At 34.8% G+C, this 17,248-nt stretch overlaps 2 pseudogenes; one reads left to right on the forward strand and one right to left on the reverse strand.

The window, feature by feature from the left end:
• Nucleotides 1-5,025: 5,025 nt before the first annotated feature.
• On the forward strand, nucleotides 5,026-6,068 carry LOC139707003 (glyceraldehyde-3-phosphate dehydrogenase-like; annotated as a pseudogene).
• A 2,494-nt stretch (nucleotides 6,069-8,562) lies between these two features.
• On the reverse strand, nucleotides 8,563-11,291 carry LOC114079351 (olfactory receptor 8D1-like; annotated as a pseudogene).
• Nucleotides 11,292-17,248: the final 5,957 nt, after the last annotated feature.

The raw sequence follows: 17,248 nt of genomic DNA on the forward strand, positions 1-17,248 counted from the left end.
CACGTATGTATACTTTTGAACCATCACCACACACAGGATAACAAACTTTTACTTCAGTCTCAAGAGTGTTCTTTTGACTTCTACAAACAGGAAATAGCTAATATGAATTTTTGTGATAGTGGATTGTTTTTATTTGCTATAATTCCATGTAACTGGAATCATGCAGTATACATTTATTCATTCCTGGCTTTTCTTCATAGGGATTTAGATATCCATCCATGAATTCATCTTTATTGTTTAGTAGAATACTTTTGGCTCTATCACAGTATATTAATTGTTGATGATCACTTAAGTCATTTTGGGCTATTACTGAAAATGTTGCTATGAAATTTCCTGCCTTTGCATGGACATATGTTATTTCTTTTGAGTCAGTAACTGAAAATAGCTGGGTTGTGTGATAGGTATATGCTTAACTATTTAAGCCACTGTCAAGCTTTTATAATGTGGTAAATTTTAAAACTTCAACCATTATGCAAGAAAGTTGCTATTGATCTATACTGTAGCCAATAGTTCATTCCATATATTTTGTTATCAATTTTAGCAATCCTAATGTGTATTTTGCCCATTTCATGGTTTTCATTTGCTTTCCCTGCTGACTAATAACACTAAACCTGCTTTCATGTACATTATTGTTCATTTATTTTATTTGTGAAGAATCTGGTTAAATTATTTTGTTCAGTTTATTATTCAATTTTTGAGTTATTATTATTGAATTTTATGAATATTTTGTAATAGCTGAATTCTGTTTATGGACACAAGTCCCCTATCAGATATGTGTTCTGCAAATATTACATCCCCAATGTTTGACTTGCTTTTCCATATTCTCAATGTTTTTCAAAGAAAAAATCTATTTCATTTTGATGTTCAATTTATTGCTTTTATTATATGTATATTCCTTTTAAAATCCTTTATATATTTTTAAGTTGCAAAAAATTCCTTCTGTTAGGTTTTCCTCTAAATTTTTTATGTTTTTAAGTTTTACAATTAGGCCTGTGATCCATTTTGACTAAAATTTTGTGGTTAGTTTATTTGCTTTTATCAGCATTCAAACAGTTGTTTTTTCATGCTGTCCAGACTAATTGTATTAATTATTCTATTAATTATTATGTAAGTAGAACAAGTTAACTATAGGGTGTAGTGAGCTTATATAGCTACAACAGAGGTGTGGCAAAGCTGGGTGATTTAGTACTAAAGTTCAAAAAGAGAAACCCCATGCAAAAATAATTATAAGACAATTGAAAATTAAAAAAAAAAAAAAACTACAGGGAAAATTAGAACTACCACATATTAAAACACTATAAAACTTGTAAATTTAAAAAAAAGTGCTACTACTGCATCAAAAGACAGGAAGTGCAATGGAATATAACATACAAAATATGATTTAACACATATAGAAATTAAGGGTTGTTTTAGTCAGCATTTTCACTGCTGTGACTTAAAGACCCAACCAGAACAATTTTCGGGCAGGAAAAGTTTATTTGAGAGCTCATGGTTTAAGAAGTCTTACTCTGTAGGAGTCCAGCTTCATTCCTCAGGACTGGGATGAGGCAGAACATCATGGTGGAAGGGTGTAGCAGAGGGAAGCAGCTAACATGGTGATCAGAACCAGAGAGAGAAGTTTCCACTTGCCAGACACAAATATATACCCCAAACCACACTCCAATGCCCTCTTCCTCCAGCCACACCCTACCACTTCAGTTACCACTCAGCTAATCCCTATCAGGGAATTAATTCACTGATTGGATTAAGATTCTTACAACCCAATCATTTCTCCTCTGAATCTTCTTTCACTGTCTCACATGTGAGATTTTTGGGGTTACCTCACATCCAAACCATAACAAGTATAATAAAAAGTAGCATCTAAGGAACCTTTTATTTAGTAATGCTAACAATCTAAAATATCTATTCAGGAAAAGAATAAATGAGATCTATATCTGCACTTAGCAAAAGAATGAACTCCAACACTAAATTTGAAAATTGAAGTGTTTAAAGTTAAAAAAAAATGCAAGGGGGTATTCCTCTATAACCTGGATGTATGGAGAGGTTTTCTTAATATTGCATAAAATCCTAACACATTTAAATTTTTTAAAATTTTAATGGTGAATTTTTAAATATCACAACAAGAAAAATAAAATCACTACAAACTACTCTGCCTCTTTGTGGTACTTCAAGCTATCTTCCCATCTCTGCATGTTGATAGAGTCTTCAAATGCTCTAACACATATTCTGTCCTCATTTTATACCTTATTTTATAGTTAGTTCAGTGGGAGACTAAAATTCCAGTAGCTTAATCTTACCTGGAACCATCTAACCTACAACTGAACTTCATATTTTATTTATATGAACATTTTATAGGAAGATATTAGAAACAATATCAATATTCATAGATGGGATTTTATTATAATTTCCAACTTTATTTAATTACAATAGCATTTACACGACTATATTATCCATCTACAAAAAGAAGTTTCACGTTTAAATAATTTACATTACTTATACAGTCAGTAAAATAAAATAAAATCCACAGCGATAGGAGAAAAATCTCTGAAAAGGAATGTGAATAGAACAAATTAACTATTTACATTCATAATACAAAAACAGCAAAGGAGGAATAGCTTTGAATTGTAATATAAAAAAAACAAAATTTTGAGTTTAAACTATCAGGCCAAAGAAAAATAATAACCTTTTCAATGAATATTATACTCTCCTAGATGGTTTTGTTGTTTTTTTGAAATTGTAGATTTGCAATGATCTTAAATAACTGACATAGCTCTACCTTAAAAACTTGAAAAAAAAAATAAGAGTAAATGAAATCCAAAGAAGCAGATGAAAGGAAATAATAAAGAACAGAGCAGAAATAACTGAAATATAACTTAATAAATCAATAGGAGAAGATTCAGTTAAACCCAACTAAATAAAAATCAATCAAAATCAATCAGAAAAGAAAAACTTACTTTATTTTCTGAGATCAATAGAATCAATACATCTATAACAAGTTTGATTAGGAAAAAAGGGAGCATAATTACCAATATCAGAAATTAATTGATAAAAATTATGAAGCTTGAATGAACATAAATGCCCAAAATTCCAGAACTTAAATATAAGTGGTAAATACACAAAAAACCCACAAACTACCTAAGTTTACTCTACAGAAAATTCATAACCTAGATTTTTCCTTTTATTTTATTATTATTTTTTTAAATTGAATCAGAAAATCTTCACACAAGGGAAAATCCAGATGCAGATTTCTCTGGTAAATGATATTAACCATTTAAGGAAGCAGAAATTTCAACTCTATATGAACACTTCAAGAACTTTCAGGGAGAGCAAATAATTCCTAACTCATTTTATAATGCTAAACCACCCCTGTTACTAAAAATCTGACAAAGATATCACATAATGGAAAACTGTAAACAAATATCCCCCTTGAATAGATGCAAAATTCTAAACAAAACAAATCTCTTAGGAAGATAACATATCATGTCATGTAAGGGTCCGGCGAGGCGTCATAGGAAGAGACCACCAAGAGACTGACTCATGCAATTGCAGAAGGGGATTTATTGGGGATCCATTCCAGTGTGCTGGGGCTCCATGCTCACTCAAGAAGGGAGAGCAGCCCAGAGCCCAGAGCAGGGGTTGTGCAATGCTTAAGTACACTTTTGGGGGAGGGCGGGGACTTTACATACATCACAGTCTCCTTTAACAAATCATCATACACTGCGGGAAAATCAAACAACAATTCCGAAACATGATTAGTTCATTCATTGGCGGGAACAGGTCGGCAGGGGTGATAGGTCAGTTCTAAAGGGGGAGGCACATTCAAACTGATTGGTTTAGGCCCTGCGATGCCTACATGTAAGATTGCACAGGGCCCTAAGTTATTAAACAACCAGGCGGTCAGGAGGTATTGTCTTAACAGCTACAGGAATTTCAGGTTTTGCGAGTAGCATAGGAACTTAACAATACCTGGTCCTTTACATTTTAACTCAGGCCTTGCAGCTTAGAAACTTTACAATGCCTGGTCTTTTACACTTTAACTTCAATTTCTTTTACCCTTATAGTCAAAGTAGGGTTTTTTCCAAGAATTTAACAGTTTTAACTTTTGATAATCAATGTAATCAACAATAGTTTTTAAAAAAGAAAACATCTTTCAATAATTTAGAAGAAACATTGACAAAATACAACCTTATATTCTCATTTAAAAAGTCCCAAATTCTCAACAAACCAGGAATAAAAGAGAAATTCCTAAATCTGATAAAAATTCTATGACAAACTTACATCAGACTTGTGAATAACTGAATGATTTCTTTCTAAGATCAATAATGTCAAAAAGGTATGCACTTATCACTTCTATTCAATATTTTATTGGAAGTTTCAGGTGCTACAATAAGGAAAAAGAAAAATGACACTGAAAGGAAGTAAAATTGTCTGCATAAAATTTAGCAAAGCCTCAGAACATCTACTATGGTGTATATATTTAGTAGGAGTTTCAGGTGAAGTATTTTTATACAAAAATTTAATGTGTTTCTATATGATAACAATGAGCAAAACAAAATTGAAATAAAAATAAGGTAATAGAGAATCAAGCAAGTGAGAAATAAGAATATACCTTAAAAAACATTTTTTTAAAAGAATTTCTACACTAAAAAAGGAAACTGAAAATATTGCTAAGGGGAGACCTAAATAAATATTACAGCATTTTTAACTAGGTCTCTGGTTTAGAAATCTCATTATTCAAACAATGACAACTCTTTTCAAATTTATCTTTATATTCAATGCAATAAGAAATTATTCATCAGACTGTGTGTGTGTGTGTGTGTGTGTGTGTGTGTGTAAAAGTTGACATCCTGATCTCAAAATATTAATGGAAAAACAAAAGACCTAATATAATCACAACATGGAAAAGATGAAAAATAAAGAGAAAAAAATCCAATATCAAGACTTATTATAGGCTCTATGATCCTCTCCGTTTGACAGACAACCACATCCTCTCTTCTCTTGCAGTGCCAGCCATGACCATGACACATGATAGTGAAGTTCAGAGTGAACAGATTTGGCCGTATGGATGCCTGGTCACCAGGGCTGCTTTCAATTCTGGCAAAGTGGATCTTGTTGCTATCAATGACCCCTTCATTGGCCTCAAATACATGGTCTACATGCTCCAATATGATTTTACCCAGGGTAAATTCAATGGCACAGTCAAGGCTGAGAATGGGAAGCTTGACATCAATGGAAAGTCCACCTCCATCTTCCAGGAGTAAGATCCCACCAATATCAATAGGGTGATGCTGGTGCTGAATATGTGTGGAGCTCACTAGTGTCTTCATTACCATGAATAAAGCTGGAGCTCATCTGAAGAGCAGTGCCACAATGGTCATCATCTCTGTTCCTTTTGCTGATGCCCCCATGTTTGTGATGGGCGTGAGCCATGAGAAATATGACAACTCCCCCAAGATTGTCAGCAATGCCTCCTATGCCACCAAATGCTTAGCTCCCCCTGGCCAAGGCTATCCATGACAACTTTGGCATTGTGGAAGGACTCATGACCACAATCTGTGCCATCACTGCTACTCAGAATACTGGTCCCTTTGAGAAACTGTGGCATGATGGCTCTGGGAGTGCCCAGAATATTATTCCTGCATCCACTGACTCTGCCAAGGCTGTGGGAAAGGTCATCCCTGGACTGAAAGGGAAGCTCTCTGCCATGGCTTTCCGTGTGCCCAACCCCAACGTGTCATTTGTGAATCTGACCAAATATGATGACATCAAGAAGGTGGTGAATCAGGAAACAGAGGGCATCCAGGGCTACACGGAGGACCAGGTCATCTCCTAAGACTTTAACAGTGATAACTCACTCTCCCACCTTCAATGCTGGGGCCAGCCTTGCTCCCAACCACCACTTTGTCAAGCTCATTTCATGGTATAAAAATGAATTTGGCTACAGCAACAGGGTGGTGGATCTTATGGTCCACATGGCCTCCAAGGAGCAAGAGCCTCTCGACCACCTTCCCAGAAAGAACACAGAGGAAGAGAGAAGCCCTCAGCTGCCAAAGAGTCCCTGCCCCTAACTCAGTCCCTCAATACACTGAGAATCTCCCCTCCTCCCAATTTCCATCCCAGACCCCCTGAAGATGGGGAGGGACTTAGGGAGCCCTACTGTCACATACCATCCATAAAGTTCACTGCACCCCTCCCCCCCAAAAGACATTATAAAAATGCTATAATATACAGAAATAGATCCAAGTATTTATGAAAATATTTTTTTGGATAACAATGAAAAGGCAATTCAGTGAAAAAAAAAGGCTTTACAACAAAGAGTATGAAAACAAATAAGTTTATGCACAAATTGAACTTGAATATGCACTTCATAGCATATATCCAATAGGTCATATACCTATATGTATAACCTGAACTTGTGAAAACTCTAGAAGATATTTAAGTCAATTTTTGTTACCTGGTTTTAGGCAAAGCTGTGTAGGATATAAATAATCTATACAAAAATATATTGATAGACTGAACTGGATTAAAATCATGAATTTTATCTCTCAACAGAATGTAAAAAGAATTTAAATAATGCATAGACAGGGAGAAAATATTTCAAACCAGTTATCTCATGAGTGACTTTATATAGAGAAAATATATAAAGATATAAAGAGCTTTCAAAATAATAGTAAAAAAGAGTAAAAAGAGATGCAAAATATTTGAACAGATATTTTCACTGAAAATATCCATATAACATTAAGAAAAGAAGCTTAGCATCATTAATCATAAGGAACATGCAAGTAAAATCACAATGAAACACCACTAACTACTATATGGAGCAGTTAAGCCTAACAATAATAAGAGTGACTACATCAAATGTTTCAAAAACAATGGAGGAATTGACATCCTGAAAAATTGTTATAGAGAATGTAACATGGTGCAGCCACTTTGGAAAAACAGTTTTCAGTTTCTAAATCAAAAAATGTATACCTAATACATGGGCCACTCTGATGTGCTTATCCATGAGAAATAAAAGCATATAAGCCTATGCTGTCACAAAGACTGGTACACCGCCCTTAAGCTGGACAAAAACCAATGTCCACCACTAGGCAAATGAATTTGGTGTACACATACCATGGAATGTTACTGCAATAATAGTAGATATTGTTACATGTAACAACATGGACAAAATTTAAAATAAACTATGCTGGGTAAAATAAGCCCCATACAAAAGAGTAATTACTATGATTTAATTTGTATGAAATTCTTGAAAATGAAAACAAATTTATAGCAACAGAAAGCATCCAGGGGTAGATTACAAAGGAGCATGAGTAAACATTTAAGGATGATGAATATATTCACCAAATTGACTGTAGTGATGGCGTTGTGTGTACAATTATCCAATTGTATATATTTAATGTATACAATTTGTACACATTTAATTTGTCTCTTATGCCTCAATAAAGCTATTAAGATAAGAAAGAAATGAAGAAGAAGTATAGGAGCTGAGCTTGATCAGTTTTTAAATTGTTATTCTTATTTTTACAAGGAATATTGAGAAAAGGGTGGGATGCATGGACAGAGACGTTATCCCATGAGTTCCTCCATGGGAAAGCATGGGCCCTGCCAATGGAGTTTCCCTTTCAGCAGTGGAGGCTGGAAGAGGAACAGCAGGAAACTTAGGCCTTGAGTGGATGAAGTTGTTTGGCATGATCCTTACCTACCCTGTAAGTCATTCCCACAAGAAATTAGTTATCACACTGGACATAACATCTGTAAATGGAGTAGGAGGAAATGGGGAGCAGAAGAGAATTAGTTAGGCTGCCTTCTAGGAGCATGCCCATGATTCAGTCTCTTTGAGATTAAGGAAAATCTATCACCTATGAAATTAAATTTTTTAAAGGTCAAATTGCTTGCGTAATTTGCTAGGATATATATTCCTTTCTGAAAACAACCTCCCTGGCCTACTATGAACTTATTATTTTGCTATTTATGTCTGCTTTTAAGTTTTTATGAAGGTTCATTAATTTGGGAATTGATTCCCTGATTAATTTTCATAAGATACACAGCAGAACAATAAAAGGGAGAGGACCCACAAGGAGACTTCAAATTAGCAAAGTATATACCTAGTTTTTGAATTTGTCCTATGATTAATTGCTAAGATTACTACTGTGTTAAGCCTAATCTGGTAAGACTTACACTGAATGTTACAAAGCTAGTTATGTGAGACAGAAGGTGATGAATGCAAACTCACCCCAACTAAAGGAAAAAAAATTCTACTCCAGATTTTCTCAATAGGGAATGAAATAGAATGTGCAAATTTAACTCAGAAGAATATTTTTAAGTACACATGTCCAGGCTTATCAAGGACCAATGACTCCTTATATTTTGGCATAGTTGGCTCAAGAAATAGTAGTGTGTGTGTGTGTGTGTGTGTGTGTGTGTGTGTGTTTGCACAAACTTCATAAACTGGGCAACTGTTAGAGGAAATGGGAAAAGGGAAAATTATTGAATGTTAATTTTAAGAAACAAGGAAGTTAGTTTTAAGAAAAAGAAGGGGTCGAGTGGCCACCATAATCCTTAGTGGTTATGTCCACTAACTCTGGAGTAGGCCACATCTCTTTCTCTTACTTTGCTCAGAACATATCTTACATCCTTATTCCTTAAGCTGTAGATCAAGGTATTCAGCATAGGGATCACTGTGGTATAGAACACAGAGGCCACCTTCTCCTGGACCCTGCTGTGGCTAGATGTTGGCTTGAAATACATAAACATGATGGATCTGTAGAAGACCCCAACAGCTGTCAAATGAGAGCCACAGGTACTAAAGGCTTTGGACCTGCTCTCACTTGAGGGTATTTGAAGAATGTTGGTGAGTATGAAGGTATAAGAGATGGCTATGGGCCCAGTTGTTGCCAACACATTAAATCCACCCATGAGTGTCACTAGAAGCTCATTAAAGTAGGTGCTAGAGCAGGAAAGCTGTAGGAGGGGAATTATGTCATAGAAGTAATGATGGATGACATTCTCCCCGTGGAAAGAAAGCCTGATCATAGAGGAAGTGTGGGCTACAGCTCCAAGAGATGCCATGATATAGACCCCTGTTACCAGTATGCTGCATGCCTTTTGGGACATGTTGACATTGTAGAGCAGTGGATTACAGACAGCTGCATATCTATCATATGCCATTGCTGCCAGCATATAGCCCTCAGCAATAGCAAATGTGCAATAGAAAAAGAGCTGTGTCATGCATCCAGAATATGAGATAACAATTTGTTCCTGTATAAAGTTTCCTAACATTTTGGGGGTAACAACTGAGGAATAGACGAGATCTATGAATGACAAATTACCAAGAAAAAAGTACATGGGAATTTGGAGCTTGGAATCAACAGTGATTAGGAGGATCATACCCAGGTTTCCCACTACAGTGATCCCATAGACCACTAGAAACAGGAGAAAAAGGGGCAGTTTGAGTTCCCGTTGGTCTTGTTAATCCCTGGAGGACAAATTTAGTCATGGTTGAAAAGTTGCATCGATCTTTTCCTCTAGGAAACAGGGTATAAACCTAAAAAGAAAAAAAAAAAAAAAAAAAAAAGAAACCTTAGAAAGTAAGAAAGCTCTATTTCCATGGTGGGAAGGTGTTTTATTACTAGTGTGACAAAAGAAAAGAAATCCTGATCATCAAATGTAACAAAAGAAGAGGATTATATATATTTTTTTCATGTCAGATTTGAGTTTCTTTTACTCAAGGAATATTATAAGGTGTATAGAAATAAAGAGCATGTACTATATGATCTTAAAATGATTAGAAAGTATCTGAACAGTTCAAGGCTGCCGCAGTCTGTCTGGGTACAAAATAACCAAGCCGCCACAAAGCCTGCGAATATACTCCCTCCATGCGCCAATTCTCCTGGAACTCTGCAAGAACTCTATGGGAATTCCAAAGTAGAGGGCGCCCCAGGCAGCAGGATCCTCCCTAATCCTGGAGCTGCCCTATTCCCAGCAGGATCCGCCCTAATCCCAGAGCTGCCCTATTCCCAGAGCAGGGTCACCTTTCAACCATTCCCTCTAGCAAAATGCCAGGCATCATTCCAACTAAACTGTGGCTCTCAACAAAGGCTGCCCCATTTTTATCCTCAGAGACCACCCTAGTGTCTACTATAAATGGATACTCCATAGTTACAGCTGGAGCTGGAAATCCATCTGACCTCTGCATGGCTAATGCCTGCTGGGATGCTCCACGCTGCTAACACCAAGGTTCAATTGAGTGCTAAGAAAGTAACTTCTGGGGCTGGGGTTGTGGTTTAGCAGTAGAGATCTTGCCTCCCATGTGCAAGGGCCTGGGTTGGATCTCTAGCACCACATAAAAATAAACAAATAAAATAAAGGTACTGTGTCCAACTACAAATAAAAAATAAACATTTTTTAAAATGAAAGTAACTTCTGGGCTACTAACAGCCTGCATGTGCATTAGGTAGTTGTTTACTGTGGAATAAACAAGAACTGGGGAGAAAAATGCATATTTTATGGCCACAGTTCAAGGTCACAGAGGGAAGCACAGTGAATTTGATGCTCCAAGTTAAGGTTTTCAAGTTGATTCTGAAGTTCTGTTATTCAAATAAGAGAGTTTGTTGTCAGGCAATTTTACTTCTAGAAAGAGCTTTGGGATATATTCTGGGTGCATCTTAGGACATTGATGGAATAAAGAGAAAGAGAAGAGCCATCTTTCCGTGGTTCTATCCATTGCATGTTACAGGCAAGAGTAAATTTGTTTCCTCCAACTCCAGTTGTATTGGGTGAACTAATATCCACATGTATTTGATCTAACTAGCTCTATTGAACTACAAATTTGCAAATATCCATAAGTAACCCTATTTTACAATGAAAACTTTAAGGAAATGTGGCTTTTCCTAAGTGTACACTTACATGAGTGCTGTAAGGAGTAGAATTGTTGCTCCAACTTGGTTTGTTTGTTCTCTTTCAGTGTGAAATGAATTCACACAGTTGGCTTTATGGAAAATATGCCCCATCCAGTGCCCTGCTGATCTTGTTGGAGTGTAATTGATGAACACTGAAAATCAAATGAACATTATTGAAAAAGAAAAAAAAATAGAGCATCTTCTGGCCATCTCAATGCTTACCTCATGCTCCAGCTGTGTCACCAAGTCACTGTATGACTTTGGGAAAGTAACTTCACCTTTGCTGTCCTGTGAAAGAATGAATTTGGGATGAGGCTTTCCATAGTGTACTGGATCTCTGAAACTTAATGACACTGGGTGAGCAATTATAAGATTCCCTTTCACCCCCATAACATGAACAGCCTTTTCTAAGCAAGGAAATATTTTGACTCATTGTTTGTGGGTGTTTGGTCTCCAAGGAAATGAATGACAAGAATATTCTCTAAGAACCAAAGATCCACGGAAGATGATGAAATTCTCCTGAGAACCAGAAACACGATAAAGTCTATTTGCTCTTAGATTGATGATGTGCACAGAATGTTGGCATTACCAGTGAATGTAATTAAATTTTTGATCTTACTTTTTGGAAGAAAACAATGTGAAAGATAATAATAGTTCCCACCTGGGATGGTTGTAGGATTACCATAAGCAGATGTATAGCAGTTTAGCCTGGAGAATCTCACTTCAAAAAAGCAAGTGTCTCTGACCTCATGACTGAGTTCCTAAAAGAGCATAGTAAACCTGACTTTTAGATTTTTAAATATATGTGTTATAATTAAGGTTAATTAATCTTTCTATTCCTGTGATAGTGAGTAAATATACTACCAGTATCAATGATGAGCCACTTGTGTTACAACTGGAGTTCTGTGATTTGAATGAATATTCCATATGTATTTTTATTTATAGGAAGAGATTTAGGATATATAGTGGATATATTTTACTAGCAAACGCAATATTGAAGGGGAAGAATAGTCAGAAGATTGGAAGTATCTGACTTCAAGATTAATGCAAAGCATTAATACTCAAGAAGGTGACATAAAAAGAATAGACAAAGAGATGAGCAGGACAGAGGGCCCAGACATAGACCCTCATAGATATAATTAATTGATTGTGGATAAAGGAGAAAAAAAAATTAATGGAGAAGGACAGTCTTTTTTAACAAATGATACTGGAACAATTGCACAATACATATAAAAGAATGAATCTAGACACAGGTCTCACATGTCTCACAAAACAAATCAAATGAATTACAAATCTAAATGTAAAATCATACACTCCTAGAAAAATGACCTAGAGAAAAGTCTGGGTAATTCTGATATTGCAGCACTATTGTTTGCAATATCAGAATTACCCAGACTTTTCTCTAGGTCAGGGGAAGGGAAAAAAAAAGAGAAAGAATTAAATTACAACAGATGGGGTAGAGAGAGAAGATGGGTGGGGAGGGGAGGGGGGATAGTAGAGGATAGGAAAAGTAGCAGAATACAACAGTTACTAATATGGCATTATGTAAAAATGTGGATGTGTAATTGATGTGATTCTGCAATCTGTATTTGGGGTAAAAATGGGAGTTCATAACCCACTTGAATCGAATGTATGAAAAATGATATGTCAAGAGTTTTGTAATGTGTTGAATAACTTTTAGACACAACACCAAATACACAATATATTAAAGAGTAAAGAAAAATAAGTCAAACTTTATTAAAACCAAAAACTTTTGCATGTGTGAGGATAACTGCATTACTTTTTATTATTTAGTTTTGTTATTTCTATTTTTTAATTGATTTTTTTAAAAAAATAAATGACAGCAGAATGCATTACCAAAAGGCATTATTTAAAAGAAGAAAAAGGCAAGGTTCAGACTGGAGGAAGAGTCTGCAAAATGCATATCTAATAAAGTGCCAATATCCTAAATTTACATAGAACTCTTAAAAAATCAACAAAAACTTCAATTTAAAAATGGGCAAAAGTCTGAATGAACATTTTACCAAAAAGAAGATAAAGGGCTGGGAAGTAATCTTATGAAAAGACATTTAAGGTAAGTTATCATAAAATTGTAAATCATTGTATAGGCTCTCTGTTCACCTCACTGATTATATCTTTTGCTGAGAGAAAGCTTTTTAGTTTGAATCCATCTCATTAATTGATTCTTGGTTTTAATACTTGGACTATAGGAGTTTTAGTAAGAAAGTCGGGGCCTAGTCCAACATGATGAAGATTAAGGCCTACTTTTTCTTCTATTAGACTCTGGTTTAATTTCTTTCATTTTTCTCTTCTCAGAATAAAATTGTTTTCAAACTAAGGTTAATTTTTAATCCTGTAAAAAACATCAGTGATAGTTAAATAAAATCTTAATTCTTTTTTTCCCAACATTTTTAAAATTATTTTTTAAAAATACACGGCAACAGTGGAATGCATTTCAATCCTTATTACACACATAGAGCACAATTTTTTCTAGCATTAATGTATATAAAGTATGTTCACATCAATTTATTCCATTATACATGTACTTTTTTGGCATTACACTTCTTAATACACATATATACCACAATTTTTCATATCTTTGTTTGTATATAAGGTATGCTGACTCTGGTTTAATTTCTAGGTTCTTGATTCACTTTGAGTAGAGTTTTGTGCATTGTGATTGATAGAGGTTTAATTTCATTTTGTTATGTGTGGATTTCCAGTTTTCCTAGCGCCATTTGTTGAAGAGACTATCTTTTCTCCAATGTACGTTTTTGGTGCCTTTGTCCAGTAGAAGATAACTGAAATTATGTGGGTTAGTCTCTGTGTCCTCTATTGTGTTCCATTGGTCTACAGGTCTATTTTGGTGTCAATACCAGGCTGTTTTTGTTACTATTGCTTTGTAGTATAGTTTTAGATCTGGAATAGTAATGCTATCAGCTTCACTCTTCTTGCTAAGGATTGCTTTGGCTATTCTGGGTCTCTTATTATTCCAGATGAATATCATGACTAATTTTTCTATTTCTATAAGAAATGCCATTGGGATTTTGGTTGGGATTGCATTGAATCTGTATAGTGCTTAATACCTACAACAACATCTGTTTCTTGCAGTAATACATCATGATTCAATTTGAAAATATTTTCAGTTTTTAAAAAATTGTAAATCAAAGCAAATTAAAATGTCTGAAATTCAAAATACAACACCAAACACTGTTGAAGATGTGAAGTGACAGGATTGCTCATTCATTGCTGGTGGGAATGCAAAAAGGTGCAGCTATGGTGGAAAACAGTTTCTCAGGTTTTAACAAAACCAAACATACTCTTACCATGTGACTGAGCAATCAAGTACCTTGCTATTTACCATGATGAATTGAAAATAAGTGTTCACACAGAAAATGCATGTGTGCAGAGGCTTTATTCATTATTATCAATAGTTGAAGGTAAAAGAAAAGTGAATCAATAAACAATGTGCAGTGAGTCCAGACAATGGGATATTATTAGTTGATTTTTAGAAATGAACTACCAAACCACATGCAAAAGAAAAGCATACATGTATTTTGATTTCAACTATGGGACATTTTGGAAAAAGTAAAACTATGAAGACAGCAAAAAGATTAGTGGTTGCCAAAAACTTGGGTGAAGGGAAGAGATATGGATAGATTAGCACAGGCAGTGAGGCAAATTTGTGTGGTACTGTAATGACAGATACATGCAATTGTAGGCTTGTCAAAATTGTAAAATGTAGAACATAAAGAGTGAACCCTAATGTAAATGATCGGCTTTCGTTAGTAGTAAAATACCATAAAAAATATTACTAAAAGGGGAAACTACACTGGTTGTTGGAGGTCAGAAGTGGTATGTTAAATCTCTGTATTCTTTGCTCTGAAAACCAAAATCTCTCTTTTTTTCCCCCTTTGTGTTTTGGATGTTTCCTTTGTTTATTCATCCAGGACACTAAGGAACATTTCAACACCAGTGATTCTCTTCTTCAACTTATTCACATTGTTTTCTTTCCAGGAGATTTTAAAAAATATATTTTTAGTTGTTAATGGACCTTTAATTAATTTATTTATATGTAGTCCTGAGAATCATACCCAGTGCCTCACACATAGTTGCTCTACCACTGGGCCACAACCACAGCCCCTCCAAGAGATCTTTATCTTAATGATTCACTTAATATTCAGTGTGGTAAAATTTTGGGAGCTAATACAGAATTTGTGTACAACATGACTGATTTCTTGGCTTACCAATCTGAAAACAAAACAAAATACAGCAACAAGAATTACCACTTCATAAGCAAATTACAATTAAAATCAGTGAAGCAGAGAGAAGCCATCCTATTCTCTGTTGTTTAATTTCCTGGTATTCTGCTCAGGGAGTAGATGACTGCTTTATAGCACTTTACTTTTCATGGTCATGTTTATCATTTAAAAGGCTTTTCATAATCACTTTATTTTTATGAAAACAATGTATGACAACTTCAAAGACATTTAAATGAGAAAAGTAAGTGAAACAGAAGAGAAATAAGGGTTATTTCGTATTCAGCTGATCCCCTCCCCCATGCAAAAGCATTTTGACTTTTTAAAATTCCATGCAACCTATTTTTTTTATGCTACACTTAATATTCAGTGGCATGAGAACCAGAATAAGGATCTTCCCTGAGGAGATAAATATATCTAGGAGTTTGGCTCTACACATCTTCTCTATTTTATTTTTCTTTGAAATTCTTATTTATAAAAATTCGTTTATTTATTCATCCAATAAATATGATTTGAGCAACTATGCATCATTTATGTTTTAGGAATTGAAAAGAAAGATGTACAAGACAGACATGGCAACTGTTTTCCAAGATCTTACATTTTAGATATGGTCATATATTACCCAGATATTCTTAGAATTCAGTGTTAAGTTTCAATTACAATGAGTGTCCTGAAGGTGATACATAGGTTTCTATGAATTCATATGCTACAAGACTGTATCCATTTTGTTCCTAGGAACCTGGAAGAACACAATTCATAGAACTTAAAGAAACTGCATCCCAGAGAACACAGAAAACTTATTTGTCCAGATTTTCTAAATCTCAGTATAATGGTTTTCTTCTGATATCTTTCAGAGTGAAGAGCCAACATACTAAGGGGACAGTGATATTATTTCAACTTCAACTCTCCCTGCTGTTTTCCACACTGACCTACCTTCTTGTTTGCAGCTTAGTTTTGGTCTCAGTATAACTGTAGAAGAACTCTATATTGATGTGAAAGCTACTTAGGTAATATATTTCCCTTAGAAATGTGTGAGTGTAAGTGTAATTGGGGCCGACCTTAGCCAGGATTCAATTTTTTTAAACTGTTCTTTGATTTTCTTCCTGAAATCTAGAATCTATTTGCTTTATTTCTTGAACAAAATTTTTTTCAATAATATGTGTCCATATACAAACAAAATATAGACACTGTTCTTGAAATGGTGTTTTATAGTAAAAAAGTCATGATTATCAACATGGATTGAATATATCCTCACCCAAACTGAATCCTCCCATGATTTTCCATAGCTTTGGCTATTGCAACCCTATCTTTTCTATGGCTAACATGAAAAGCTTTGGAGAAAATTTTCTTCTCTTTCAATTCATATCCAAGCTATCCATAGATATTAATACTTGATCCTCAAGATGTATCTGGAATTCTGCCTCTTCTCACTGCCTTTGCTGTATCCATCCTGGTCCATATAACTTATGTCTTTCACCTGATTCTTGGAATGACTTCCTAATTGTCCTCCCTGCTTCTAGTCATATTCTACCATATCTCATTAGCTGACAAACACACAAGTGATTATTTTCTCTTCTTTTTTAAAAAATTTATTTATTTATTTATTTATATGGAAGCAGAATGCATTACAATTCTTATTACACATACACAGCACAATTTTTCATATTTCTGATTGTATACAAAATATATTCACACCAATTTGTGTCTTCATACATGAACTTAGGATAATAATGTCCATCACATTCCACCATCATTTCTAACCCCATATCCCCTCCCTTTCCCTCCCACCTTTCTGCCCTATCTAGAGTTTATGTATTCCTCCCAAGCTCCTGCTCCCTACCCCACTATGAATCACCTTCCTTATATAAGAGACAACATTCGGTTTTGGATTTTTGTGACTGGCTAACTTCACTTAGCATTATTTTTCTAACCCCATCCATTTTCCTGCAAATGCCATGATTTTATTGTCTTTTATTGCTAAGTAATATTCCATTGTGTATATATGCCATATTTTTTAATCCATTCATCTACTGAATGGCATCTAGTTTGGTTCCACAGTTTAGCTATTGTGAATGTGCTGCTGAAAAC

Source organism: Marmota flaviventris, chromosome 9 (assembly GCF_047511675.1).
Source record: "Marmota flaviventris isolate mMarFla1 chromosome 9, mMarFla1.hap1, whole genome shotgun sequence".
In the NCBI taxonomy this organism is placed as follows: domain Eukaryota; kingdom Metazoa; phylum Chordata; class Mammalia; order Rodentia; family Sciuridae; genus Marmota; species Marmota flaviventris.